This window comes from Schistocerca piceifrons, chromosome X (genome assembly GCF_021461385.2).
Source record: "Schistocerca piceifrons isolate TAMUIC-IGC-003096 chromosome X, iqSchPice1.1, whole genome shotgun sequence".
Lineage (NCBI taxonomy): Eukaryota > Metazoa > Arthropoda > Insecta > Orthoptera > Acrididae > Schistocerca > Schistocerca piceifrons.
Genome location: NC_060149.1, coordinates 436,589,703 through 436,604,120, shown reverse-complemented (window position 1 = coordinate 436,604,120; position 14,418 = coordinate 436,589,703). Strand labels below are relative to the sequence as shown.

Sequence of the window (14,418 nt, the reverse complement as noted above, 5' to 3'; positions counted from 1 at the left end):
CCACTAACTATGTATTTTCTGACAGGAAATGACGAATGCAATCGCACAACTGAGAAGATACTACAGAAGCACGCAAATCGATTACAAACAGCTAGTGCGGAACGGTGCCAAAACCTTCTGAAAATATAGAAAATGAGATCAACCTGAGAGCCACTGTCGGTATCACTCATTATTTCGTATGAATGAAGTGCCATTCGCATCTCACAATAATTACATTTTGGGAATCTGCGCTGACAATGTATCAACAGATCATTTTCTTGAGAGTATTTCGTAATGTTCGAACATAGTATATGTTCCAAAATCATACTGCAAATTGATGTCAGTGATATGGGTCTGTAACACAGCGGATGACTTCTTTTTCTCTTCTTGTGCAGTGGTGTGACCTGTGCAATTTTTCAGCTCTTAGGAACAGATCTTTCGCTGAGTGATTGTATATGACTGTTAAATATTCAGCTGTTACGTCAACATACTCCGTAAAGAACCCGACTGGTTTAGGATATGAATCGGATGACTTCCCATTCGCTACACCGAGGCTATCTAATTCTAAAATATTTATGTTGGCAGCTGTTCTTGATTGAAATTCTAGATTACGAATATTTACTGCATTATCTTTGGGGAAAGGATTTCGGAAAACCGTGATAAGTAACTCTGCTGTAGTACTGCTGTCATCGGTAGCATTACCATTTTAATAGTGCTGTAGCGGTGATGATTATGTGTTACTGCTGGTACACTCTACGTGCGACTGGAATCGCTTTATCTTTTCTGCCAGTTGTCGATAAAAAGTTTCGTTGTGGAAACTATTAAAAGCATCTCGTATTGAAATCTGTGCTCAAAATCGAGTTTGTTTAAAACATTGCCTACCTTGGAGATTTTGCATTTTTTAAAAATCTGGAATGATTTTATCATTGCTTCTGCAACAATGTCATGAGCTGTTTTGGGTACCATGGGGGATCTGTTCTGCTATTAATTTATTTGGTACGAACATCTCAACTACCGTTAATACTATTTCTGGAAATTCAAGCCACATTTGGTCTACACTTACACTGTTAGTTTGGAAAGAACGTAGACTCTCTCTTAGGAAGCCTTAAATTTTTAAATAGACGTATATTGCGTTTATTGTTGCTGTGTTTGGCTGTTACGATATTCAGTCTCGTTGCAACGACCTTGTGAGCACTAATCGCTGCATCTCTCATGACATTCACTATTTGCTCAGGATTTTTTGTTGCCAACAGGTCTACTGCGCTGTCACAACCATTTACACTTCGTGCTGGCTCTTGAACGAACTGCTAAAATAATTTTCGGAGAATGCATTTAGTACAATTTCGGAGGATGTTTAGTGGCTACCATCGATTTAAAGCACATACTTTCATCACCTTCTCAGGGAAGACTGGAGGCACCCACAACTACAGTATAACTGTATAACTGTTCTCGTCCTGTGTTTGACCTGCGCCTTTTGAGACAGAACCTCTGTTTTTACTCTTCCGCAAGCATCTCCGCTAAACGATGTCAAAGTTAGCGTAAGGAGGGCTATGCGTGAAGCGTTCAGTGAATTCGAAAGTAAAATTCTATGTACCGACTTGACAGAAAATCCTAGGAAGTTCTGGTCTTACGTTAAATCAGTAAATGGCTCGAAACAGCATATCCAGACACTCCGGGATGATGATGGCATTGAAACAGAGGATGACACGCGTAAAGCTGAAATACTGAACACCTTTTTCCAAAGCTGTTTCACAGAGGAAGACCGCACTGCAGTTCCTTCTCTAAATCCTCGCACAAACGAAAAAATGGCTGACATCGAAATAAGTGTCCAAGGAATAGAAAAGCAACTGGAATCACTCAACAGAGGAAAGTCCACTGGACCTGACGGGATACCAATTCGATTCTACACAGAGTACGCGAAAGAACTTGCCCCCCTTCTAACAGCCGTGTACCGCAAGTCTCTAGAGGAACGGAAGGTTCCAAATGATTGGAAAAGAGCACAGGTAGTCCCAGTCTTCAAGAAGGGTCGTCGAGCAGATGCGCAAAACTATAGACCTATATCTCTGACGTCTATCTGTTGTAGAATTTTAGAACATGTTTTTTGCTCGAGTATCATGTCGTTTTTGGAAACCCAGAATCTACTATGTAGGAATCAACATGGATTCCGGAAACAGCGATCGTGTGAGACCCAACTCGCTTTATTTGTTCATGAGACCCAGAAAATGTTAGATACAGGCTCCCAGATAGATGCTATTTTTCTTGACTTCCGGAAGGCGTTCGATACAGTTCCGCACTGTCGCCTGATAAACAAAGTAAGAGCCTACGGAATATCAGACCAGCTGTGTGGCTGGATTGAAGAGTTTTTAGCAAACAGAACACAGCATGTTGTTATCAATGGAGAGACGTCTACAGACGTTAAAGTAACCTCTGGCGTGCCACAGGGGAGTGTTATGGGACCATTGCTTTTCACAATATATATAAATGACCTAGTAGATAGTGTCGGAAGTCCCATGCGGCTTTTCGCGGATGATGCTTTAGTATACAGAGAAGTTGCAGCATTAGAAAATTGTAGCGAAATGCAGGAAGATCTGCAGCGGATAGGCACTTGGTGCAGGGAGTGACGACTGACCCTTAACATAGACAAATGTAATGTATTGCGAATACATAGAAAGAAATGGTTCAAATGGCTCTGAGACTATGGGACTCAACTGCTGAGGTCATTAGTCCCCTAGAACTTAGAACTAGTTAAACCTAACTAACCTAAGGACATCACAAACATCCATGCCCGAGGCAGGATTCGAACCTGCGACCGTAGCGGTCTTGCGGTTCCAGACTGCAGCGCCTTTAACCTCACGGTCACTTCGGCCGGCCATAGAAAGAAGGATCCTTTATTGTATGATTATATGATAGCGGAACAAACACTGGTAGCAGTTACTTCTGTAACATATCTGGGAGTATGCGTGCGGAACGATTTGAAGTGGAATGATCATACAAAATTAATTGTTGGTAAGGCGGGTACCAGGTTGAGATTCATTGGGAGATTCCTTAGAAAATGTAGTCCATCAACAAAGGAGGTGGCTTACAAAACTCTCGTTCGACCTATACTTGAGTATTGCTCATCAGTGTGGGATCCGTACCAGATCGGGTTGACGGAGGAGATAGAGAAGATCCAAAGAAGAGCGGCGCGTTTCGGCACTGGGTTATTTGGTAACCGTGATAGCGTTACGGAGATGTTTAATAAACTCAAGTGGCAGACTCTGCAAGAGAGGCGCTCTGCATCGCGGTGTAGCTTGCTCGCCAGGTTTCGAGAGGGTGCGTTTCTGGATGAGGTATCGACTATATTGCTTCCCCCTACTTATACCTCCCGAGGAGATCACGAATGTAAAGTTAGAGAGACTAGAGCGCGCACGGAGGCTTTCAGACAGTCGTTCTTCCCGCGAACCATACGCGACTGGGACAGGAAAGGGAGGTAATGACAGTGGCACGTAAAGTGCCCTCCGCCACACACCGTTGGGTGGCTTGCGGAGTATAAATGTAGATGTAGATCTAACCTAAAACATAGCTCCTCACGGCATTCACTAACAGTGTAGCCACTCTCTGTGTGTAATTGACCTCTGATCTATTAAGAGGGTCCCCAAGACGCTTAACCCTGCAGAAGGAATCTGCAGGCTACACGGTCCCCAGCTCTGTCCCAAAGGTCAACAATCGGTCCTGTCAGCACTGCTACTCATGGTGGGCTCTGCTTTAATTGCAAGGAAGGTTGGCTGTGTTTACCACTTCAGGTAGTCGCCGTATCCCCACCCTCTGTGAAAACAGACCTAGAGGCTTCCTCTGAAAACGGGTAAACGACTGTACCTGGCTTACGAACTTTATCAGCCGCAAAATTTGCCTGTAAACTGTCTGTCAGATAAACCGACGAGGCCTTTTGCTCAGTCGCTCAGAATGTCTTTCGATGTCTGCCACAGCTTCAAGCGAACTAACACTCGGCCACTTCAATGCTGGCATTAAACCGGACCGATCATGGTAGTACATACTTATATGGATATGGTGTCTGTTCTTTCGGACATGTCCGAACGAACAGACACCATTGATGACCTGCAGCTGTCTAGAACGAAATTAGAATTGTATTAATACCATCATCTGCTGACGGGCGGTGATATAGATCAACGGGGACGGGTGAAAATGTGTGCTCCGACCGGGTCTCGAACCCGGGATCTCTTGCTTACATGGCAGACGTTCTATCCATCTGAGCCACCGAGGGCACAGTGGATAGGGCGACTTGGAAGAATGTCTTCCACGAGTAATGAGTGCGTTGGGGTGGGACACTACGAATGTAGTGTGTGGATATTCGAGGTGAGAATGTTTGAGCCTCGCGGGAGGCGTGCGCGAGATAGTCCCTGCAGTCGCCATATCCACTGTGCCCTCGGTGGCTCAGATGGATAGAGCGTCTGCCATGTAAGCAGGAGATCCCAGGTTCGAGTCCCGGTCGGGGCACAAATTTCACCCGTCCCCGTTGATCTATATCAACGCCCGTCAGCAGCTGACGGTATTAATATAATTCTAAGTTCGACCATGGTAATGGACCGCTCAGGAAACACGTGGGACGTGTTTTGACGTCTCTTGGATGCCCATTGGCAACAGCCTCAAATAGTCTAACTAAAGCCAGCAACGCCTGGAGCTGTTAGCGAATGGTCACCATTGCAGCTCGCATCCAAACACAGCATCACTGTCCACACTAGACACTGCTGAAATACACACTACACAAACACGCAAGAAATTTAAGAGTTAAGCTACAAAATCGCATAGTCAGAGTTAATAACCAGCTCGCTTCTAGTTAGAAGCTAACAGTAAAATAAACGAACTATGTGCTTTTCTGGTGCTGCTGTTGGAGCGAAGGCTGGTGCATGACTAAGTGGTCTACTACGTTCTCTAGGTGTTCAAAACAAATAAGCTACACCGGTGATACAGATAGCGGAGCTCTGTACTACGTAGTTACTAAAATGTGAGAATGTGCGTCGTAAATACACAACAATTCCAAAAATTTAAGAAATAAACTACAAAGGACACATGCAAAACTAGAGAAGCAGCTCGCTTCTAGTTACCAGCTTGTAATGTAGTAAACAAATGACTGAAGTACTTTCCTGGTGCTGTTGCTTCAGGAAAAGCTGGTGCCTGGTGTTGTAACGAGAAGATACGTTTTTTATTGATCAATTCTAAGAAAATATAACTCTGAAATATCATACCAAGATGAAAGAAAATCTATAATAAGTTTTCGATGACGTAAAATCGATATAACTGAAGGCGAACATACCCATAAAACCCGTTCCATTAACTAACGACGACAGCATGAAATACTTGTTCTCAGCATGGTGCAAGGTGGTGGACTGGTAAGACACTGATCTTGTATTAAGGAGAGCGGCTGAATAAATTCCCGTCTCACCATCCAGATTTAGGTTTCCTATGTTTTCGTTTACTAAAAATCCCGGATGGTTCCTTGAAAATGACATAACCAATAAACTTTCCCAATCTGAACTTGTTTCCAGTCTCTACTTACTACGTTGTCGACCGGCCGATAATCCTAATCTTCCTCTTTCTATATTACTTTCAGTGAAACATTTTACTACAGAACTTCGTGAGCATCCGCGGTATACAGAATATCCTACTAGAAAGCACATATAAAACTCAATTAAAAATACAGAATTAATGAAGTACTGAGCAGCCTGCAAAGGTGAAAGGTTGTCCCGAGGTAAACGTAGGATCTGTACATCTCGACTGTATTGTTTTACAAAAAAAGAATCCCTTAGAACTGAATAAGATAGTTTTCCTACACTTTTCAAGAATTTAAGATAAAATTCTATTAACACCGCTAACTGGCAGAGAGATTAAGTTTAGAGTTGCCTAAAATATGTAACTATACCTTTGGAATAAATGCTGGCTTTAATAGTAAGGGAAGTCTATTTTCTTCATTTTGAAGTTTCCGTACTTCGGTCGGTAAAAACGGAACCCTTATAGGACCACTTTCTTACCCGTACGTCTGCCTGGCTGTCTGCCCGTCTGTTAAGATCTCTTTTTCGCAGGAACGTTTAGAGGTATTCAGGTGAAATTTATGTCAAATAGTAAGGTTTAGTCCCTTGGCGGAGCAAAAAATTTAAGCTGCTGAATCAGTGCAGCCATACAAGACGACTATTTATGTCAAATATTTTGATACTCGCCGACTCATTCATGAAAACCTGTCCATGAACTGGGTATATACATAACTAGCTGAGCAACCGGCGTTTCCCTCGTATGTATTTATTCCAACCTTCTATTAGTCCATCTCCTTCTCTCCTCCCCCCTCTCCAATCTGCTCCCCCCCCCCTTCTCTGTCCATCTCCTCCTACCCCTTCTCTCCCCACATTATCACCCCCACTTTAGTGCGAATTTGATGGTTCTTACCCCTACAGTATTAATTTTCACATAGTAAGTACTAATACGATTATCAAGTTTACCTCGAAATCGACACATGGGTTTAGTTTAGCAGGTGCTTTTTACTCGTGGCTTTGGCAGCATACAGACATGTCACATATAAAAAAAATTGCAGACTGACAGAGCACATCGGACATACCACGTGGATCAGTAACCAAACAGGAATCGGTGGACCCAAACGCCACGGAAGAGCGCTGTTGTCACGAGAGGGCGATTCGTTTAATTTGGCCGTACATTCTCCCACACCGATCTGATGGTCGCATGTATCTCGTATTTCTGCGAGAGCTTTTGCCGAACATGAGGTTCACATGCCTATTCGTCTTCGCATTCGATTTCAGCACGACGGAGCTCCCGCGCATTTCAGCAGACAAGTGAGGGCCCATCTCCAGGCAACCGTTCCCGGCCGGGTCAGTCGTATAGCCACCACGATTACCCGATCTGTCCCCAATTGAGTTTTTCCTGTGAGGGTATCTGAAGGGCTTTGTGTGGGGAACACCAGTTACGTCGCCGGACGAGCTAGTGGGCAGGATTGTTGCGACAGCAAGATGTCTTCGAGACACGCCAGGTATCTTTGAATGGTGCGCCTTTCAATGCGGTGTCGGCGACGCATCTGGACAAATTTTTAAGCATCTCCTATAGTGGGCTTCCATTTGTAGGATGCGACGAAATAACTGCAGCGCCATTTGGTAGCCCCGGATTGCCCTTGCGACCCCCGGTCCCTTTGTGATTACTGATGCTTGTTGGATGCCCCATGTGCCATGCCAGTTTGTATACTTTTTTTTTCAATCACCCTGTATTTCAAGTATTTCACACATATTTGTATACATATTTCACTTGCATCTCTATCGAATTTCGTCCTGCACTTCCGTTTTCACGCAACTCAATGTTCATGACGTCATATCTTCTGAACTACGTTTTTTTTTTACAGTGATGTAATTTTGAAGGTACATCCAGTAGTATATGTGGATACTGTCCGCGAATTGTGCTACAAATAAAGTTAGTAGTAAAGAAGTAATAAATTAAAAGGTCATTCCTGATGCGGCAGTTTTACTGCATGAACAGCGAAAATGTAACACGCGATTAACTTTTTCCGTTTCATCCTTTGCTGAGGTTGGTTGGCTCAAATGGCTCTGCGCACTATGGGACCTAACATTTGAGGTCTTCAGTCCCTTATAACTTAGAACTACTTAAACCTAACCAACCTAAGGACATCACACGCATATATGCCCGAGGCAGGATTCGAACCTGCGACGGTAGCAGCAGCGCGGTTCCGGACTGAAGCGCCCAGAACTGCTCGGCCACAACGGCCGGCTGCTGAGGTAGTCAGCGACAAAAAGTGTCGTTAAGGTTTGAAGCTCTGTGTAACGTTGGTTGCAAGGCACTAAGTGTTCTCATTCTCAAGTACTCGATGAATATAATCTGCCTTTTTCCGCGTCGTGAGTTACGCCTCACTTTGGCTCTCACCTCCATCCCATTGAGAGACAGGTGGCTCTTACCCCCACAGTGGTCCTTTCCAGATAGTAGTTGATATGTGTACGAGGTTTTGTTTCAATCAATTCAGTAGTTCATGAGGAGGTGTGGAAGATACATACATCCATCCGCTTTTATAATATGTATGGATTAAGTTTGTACGGAACCCTCATAGGGATAGTCCTAGCAGCACTTTTCCGATTCCTTTTATTTCTTGCATTCAAAACTTTTCTCACATATCGTAATCACATACGAGAAATCTATTAATAAGGACTGAAAATTTTCAGTATTTACACCAAAGGCTTTTATTTTAATTAGAAAAGACTTTCTGGAAATACAATAACGAGGAGGAGGTTAGTGTTTAACGTCCCGTCGACAGCAAGGTCATTAGAGACGGGGCGCAAGCTCGGGTTAGGGAAGGATGGGGAAGGAAATCGGCCGTGCCCTTTCAAAGGAACCATCGCGGCATTTGCCTGAAACGATTTAGGGAAATCACGGAAAACCTAAATCAGGATGGCTGAATAAAATAACGAACTGAGAACACAAATTTTATTCGCTCTGAATGAATGTACCAATGGATGTCGTAGAAGATGTGAATAGAGATGCATGAAATTATAGCTAGGAGCTACAGACTATTCAATAAAAATGGATCCTCATCAGTGTTCTACTGCAGAAAACTTGCGAAAGGACATTACCTTGAACTCTGAAGATTGTTCAGACTAGCCTTCTATAGAGGAGTGAAATTTTTTTTCTTATGTGTCGACAAATGAGTGATGCGCCATACTGTGGGCCTAAGCTCATCTGTTTGTGATAGCTGTGCCGTAAATTAAAGACAGCAGTTGAAATTTAATTTGTAACACACAAGTAAAATTTCTAGTGACCAGTTAGAGGTACGCTAATCTACAAAAGACATCTGAAACATTGATAAAAAGAAGTTTACCATCTAATAAGGAAGATGATTACAATTAAAGTTAGTACAACCGAATTATAGCATAAAGGAAACAGTTGCAAGGAACAAATTACGCAAAATAAACATAATTATGAACTAAATGCATGAGCTACTCACTGGTCAATATAATTATACAACAACCACCTAACTGCTAGGCATCAGCGAGTATGCAAAACGCAATGAAAAGTCACGAAATCTGTGAAGAAAATTTCCTGTTATTTCCTTCTCGACCATTTTGCTTTTCATTATGTAAGACCCACAGTTTTGGGAACCAACTGTTGGCACTATTAACATGCAATTTTTATTGCGGTTGCCTTCGGAAATTGGTTTCAAACAGACAAGAATATTATGAGAAATTTCTCACATTAGGATCCCTCCTTGGATGATTTGCATCACCTTGTTAGTGGAAAATCGTTTATCAAAGTGTATCAATTACAGAATCTCACAAAATGCTGTCCAGCGAAATTGCAGAGTCATGAAAGTTACATGCAACACACGTAATATTGGCATGAAGTGTATTATATGCTTGGGCATGCAAATATTTGGCGTTTCAGAGGAGAGGCACGACATCAGTAGGAATAAGACCATCTACGAGAGCGTGCTGAAAATTAATGCCTCCTAAATTTTTGTTTTCTGAAATCTCTTACAGCTTTTTAAATAAAGCAAACTCCGTTAACATTTTACATCCTTATTCTTTCTGCCCACATACTCATGTCTCAACATAGTCATCCCGGTGACGAACACATTTCTCATGACGAGAGACCAGTTTGTTGACACCGTCACTGCAGAAAGTTTGACTTTGTTGACAGAGCCACAACTTCACCTCTGCCTGCACCACTCCATCACTATCAAAGCGAAGTCGTCGAAGGTGTTCTTTAAGTTTTGAAAATCGATGAAACTCTGAACGGGGCAGGTAAGGACCGTATGGAGAATGATCAATGACAGTGAACCCAAGGCTTCGGATTGTTGCCCAGACGTCGCAGCGCTCGTGTGTCGTTTGACATTGGCATAGTGAAGGAGAGGATGCTTCATTTGTAGACGAAGTTTTCTGCGATTCTAAACTCGATTATAGCACGCTGTTTCGCAGGCAGTGAGATACTTGGGTTACACGTCGCCTTGTCACACGGTACAATTCAGAGTCCGCTAGCAACAGGCAGTTGCAACTTTCCTCAGCGAAGCGGAAACATCGACCGAGTAGTATGCATAATATGTAGTATCTCAATCGATATTGAGAGCAGACTAAAAAATTAAGAGGCATTATTTTTCAGCACGCTCTCGTACATTCTGCGTATAATGAAAGATCACGCAGCTGGTTGGTTGTTTGTGAGATGATCGATTTATGCCTCGTGTAAGAATGAGAAACGTCTAGCAGCACGTGTCGTTCATTGACAGGGGTAGGATCGTTCCCTATTCGCCAATGCGGTTTATTGTTTCGTGATGTTGCTGCACACGTTCGTTGGAATTCCACGACTGTTATCCGAATATGGGATCCCTGCTTCCAGGAAGGCCATACTCAGAGCCATGCAGGATATGTAGGACCCCACGCGCCTAGTTCTCGACTTGACAGTAATACTGTTCCCAAATCAAATGGCTCTGAGCTCTATGGGACTTAACTTCTGAGGTCATCAGTCCCCTAGAACTTAGAACTACTTAAACCTAACTAACCTAAGGACATCACACACATCCATGTTCGAGGCAGGATTCGAACCTGCGACCGTAGCAGTCGCGCGGTTCCGGACTGAAGGGCCTAGAACCGCTCGGCAACCGCGGCCGGCAATACTGTTCCCACTGCGGCAAACGATCTTACAGCATCGTTACGTAACTTAAGTTAAAAGTAGGCTTCTTTGCAACAAGGCATGCATCCACACCGAAAATGCGACGACGTCCGCAACACCAGTGACAAAAGAATTTCTTCTCATGATGTGGCAGTAGACACTGATGCACCCAATCACAACACTGGACGCAGGAGTAGCACAGCATTGCCTTTCCAGACGAGTCCTGGTTCTGCGTGTAGCATCATGACGGACGTGTCTGTACGCGTAGACTCAGAAGAGGATGAACGTAACTAGATTGTTGAAGGGCCGACCGTAAAGTTTCACTCTGAGGGCGGTGCTGCACCATATACACCATGTAGCGCTACACCGATGTGGGTACATAAGGACCGAAATGTAGGCAAAGGATTAGTGTATCATTCCTGTCATTGCGACGTGCGTGCACTAAATATGGACACGTGAACTGTGGCGACGTTATTGCCAAATGCGTCCCAACAGGAACAACGTGCTGTCATTCTTTTTTGACAGCCTAGGGACAAACGCCGGTAGACATCCATCGGAGAATGAAGAATGTATATGGGGCAGCATGACTGTTGAAAAGCACCGTTGTTCAGGTTCTGACGAGTGGTGCTGCTGCTTCATATAACGCACTTACGAATATTGCAAATGTCACAACGCAGAAGTCACGCCAACTCAAGGCTTTGAAGAGTCAGCGACTCCGGTCGAAAGAGGACGTGTAGCAGGCAGTTACGGTCCACTTCATGTTGCAAGACACGGTGTTTTACCAAAGGGGTATCTCCAATCTTGCTCATCGGTGGAATGATTGCCTCAGTGCTCACGATGATAAAACCTAATTGGCGCACTGATTCGGGACTGTACAGTCTTCGAACAGAAACTTCTTGATCTCCCCTTATATTTGTCTTATGGACAAAACACCTGGCGTGATGGTATGGGGCGCTATTTGGTTCACAGCCGGGCGACCTGTGGTTAGCGTAGCCGGTGATTTCGGCAGTACCATTACATTTCGGATGCGTTGAGGCGCCTGGCTGCACCCTATCTTCAGGATTTCCTTGACGTCACCATTCAACAAAATAACGCAACATTGCATTTTGCTCGTGATGTCCTGATCTACCACGATACTGAGGACGTTCGACCGTTGTCGTGACCATCAAATTGTACAGGTCTCTCACTGCTTCAAACCCTTTGGTCTTGGGCTGCCGAGAGACTGCCACGACACCAGTCGTACGCCACTACCAGTCTTGTATTCTGACATAGAGCCGAAGCAGCATGGAGTGAGGCAACAACTCTGTGTACTGAAATTCACACCCTGTGTATCCCCAAATTACACAGAAATTTAACTGTGCATTTTACTACCAGCCTATACAGTATAAACACAGTAAGTACAACTGCCTTACTATGTTCCCTACTGTTGCAGTTTTAATGGCCAGCGGTGTAAAATCACAAATGCTGCAGAATCTAAAACGGATTTGTTTCATGAAACTGTTGTCATATTACAAATGTATCTATTTTTAAATCAAATAGTAACTTACTGCGGCCGACCGCGGTGGCCGAGCGGTTCTAGGCGCTTCAGTCCGGACCCGCGCGACTGCTACGGTCGCAGGTTCGAATCGCGCCTCGGGCATGGATGTGTGTGATGTCTTTAGGTTAGTTAGGTTTAAGTAGTTCTAAATGATGATGGTATCCTCTTGGGTAAAATATTCCGGAGGTAAAATAGTCCCCCATTCGGATCTCCGGGAGGGGACTACTCTAGAGGACGTCGTTATCAGGAGAAAGAAAACTGGCGTTCTACGGATCGGAGCGTGGAATGTCAGCTCCCTTAATCGGGCAGGTAAGTTAGAAAATTTAAAAAGGGAAATGGATAGGTTAAAGTTAGATATAGTGGGAATTAGTGAAGTTCGGTGGCAGGAGGAACAAGAATTTTCGTCTGGTGAAAACAGCGTTATAAATACAAAATCAAATAGGGGTAATGCAGGAGTAGGTTTAATAATGAATAAAAAAACAGGAGTGCGGATAAGGTACTACAAACAGCATAGCGAACGCATTATTGTGGCCAAGATAGACACGAAGCCCACGCCTACTACAACCGTACAAGTTTATATGCCAACTAGCTCTGCAGATGATGAAGAAATTGATGAAATGTATGATGAGATAAAATAAATTATTCAGGTAGTGAAGGGAGGCGAAAATTTAATTGTTATGGGTGACTGGAGTTTGACAGTAGGAAAAGGAAGAGAAGGAAACATAGTAGGTGAATATGGATTGAGGCTAAGGAATGAAAGAGGAAGCCGCCTGGTAGAATTTTGCACAGAGCATAACTTAATCATAGCTAACACTTGGTTCAAGAATCATGAAAGACGGTTGTATACATTGAAGAGATACTAAAAGGTATCAGATAGATTATATAATGGTAAGAAAGAGATTTAGGAACCAGGTTTTAAATTGCAAGACTTTTCCAGGGGCAGATGTGGACACTGACCACAATCCATTGGTTATGAACTGTAGATTAAAACTGAAGAAACCGCAAAAAGGTGGGAATTTAAGGAGATGGGACCTGGATAAACTGAAAGAACCAGAGGTTGTACAGAGTTGCAGGGAGAGCATAAGGGAGCAATTGACAGGAATGGGGGAAAGAAATACAGTAGAAGAAGAATGGGTAGCTTTGAGGGATGAAATAGTGAAGGCAGTAAAGGATCAAGTAGGTAAAAAGACGAGGGCTAGTAGAAACGCTTGCGTAACAGAAGAAATATTAAATTTAATTGATGAAAGGAGAAAATATAAAAATGCAGTAAATGAAGCAGGCAAAAAGGAATACAAACGTCTCAAAAATGAGATCGAAAGGAAGTGCAAAATGGCCAAGCAAGGATGGCTAGAGGACAAATGTAAGGGTGTAGAGGCTTATCTCACTAGAGGTAAGATAGATGCTGCCTACAGGAAGATTAAAGAGACCTTAGGAGAAAGGAGAACCACTTGCATGAATATCAAGAGCTCTGATGGAAACCCAGTTCTAAGCAAAGAAGGGAAAGCAGAAAGGTGGAAGGGGTATATAGAGGATCTATACAAGGGCGTGAAGAGTTTTACAGAGCACTGAATGACCTGAGTCGAAACAAGGCCCCCGGAGTAGACAACATTCCACTAGAACTACTGATAGCCTTGGGAGAGCCAGTCCTGACAAAACTCTACCATCTGGTGAGCAAGATGTATGAGACAGGCGAAATACCCTCAGACTTCAAGAAGAATATAATAATTCCAATCCCAAAGAAAGCGGGTGTTGACAGATGTGAAAATTACCGAGCTATCAGTTTAATAAGTCACAGCTGCAAAATACTAACGCGAATTCTTTGCAGACGAAAGGAAAAACTGGTAGAAGCCGACCTCGGCGAAGATCAGTTTTTATTCCGCAGAAATGTTGGAACACGTGAGGCAATACTGACCCTACGACTTATCTTAGAAAATAGATTAAGGAAAGGCAAACCTATATTTCTAGCATTTGTAGACTTAGAGAAAGCTTTGCACTATGTTGATTGGATTACTCTGTTTCAAATTCTAAAGGTGGCAGGGGTAAAATACAGGGAGCGAGAGGCTATTTACAATTTGTACAGAAAGCAGATGGCAGTTATAAGAGTCGAGGAGTATGAAAGGGAAGCAGTGGTTGGGAAGGGAGTGAGACAGGGTTGTAGCCTATCCCCGATGTTATTCAATCTGTATATTGAGCAAGCAATAAAGGAAACAAAAGAAAAGTTCGAAGTAGGTATTAAAATCCAT

The 14,418-nt window shown here is 43.4% G+C and overlaps 1 non-coding gene across 1 annotated transcript; it reads left to right on the top strand.

Annotated features, from left to right (window-relative positions):
• The first annotated feature begins 4,398 nt into the window (after positions 1 to 4,398).
• Trnat-ugu lies at positions 4,399 to 4,473 on the top strand. The gene has a single exon. It is a non-coding gene; the product is annotated as a tRNA-Thr (tRNA).
• The last annotated feature ends 9,945 nt before the right edge of the window (positions 4,474 to 14,418 follow it).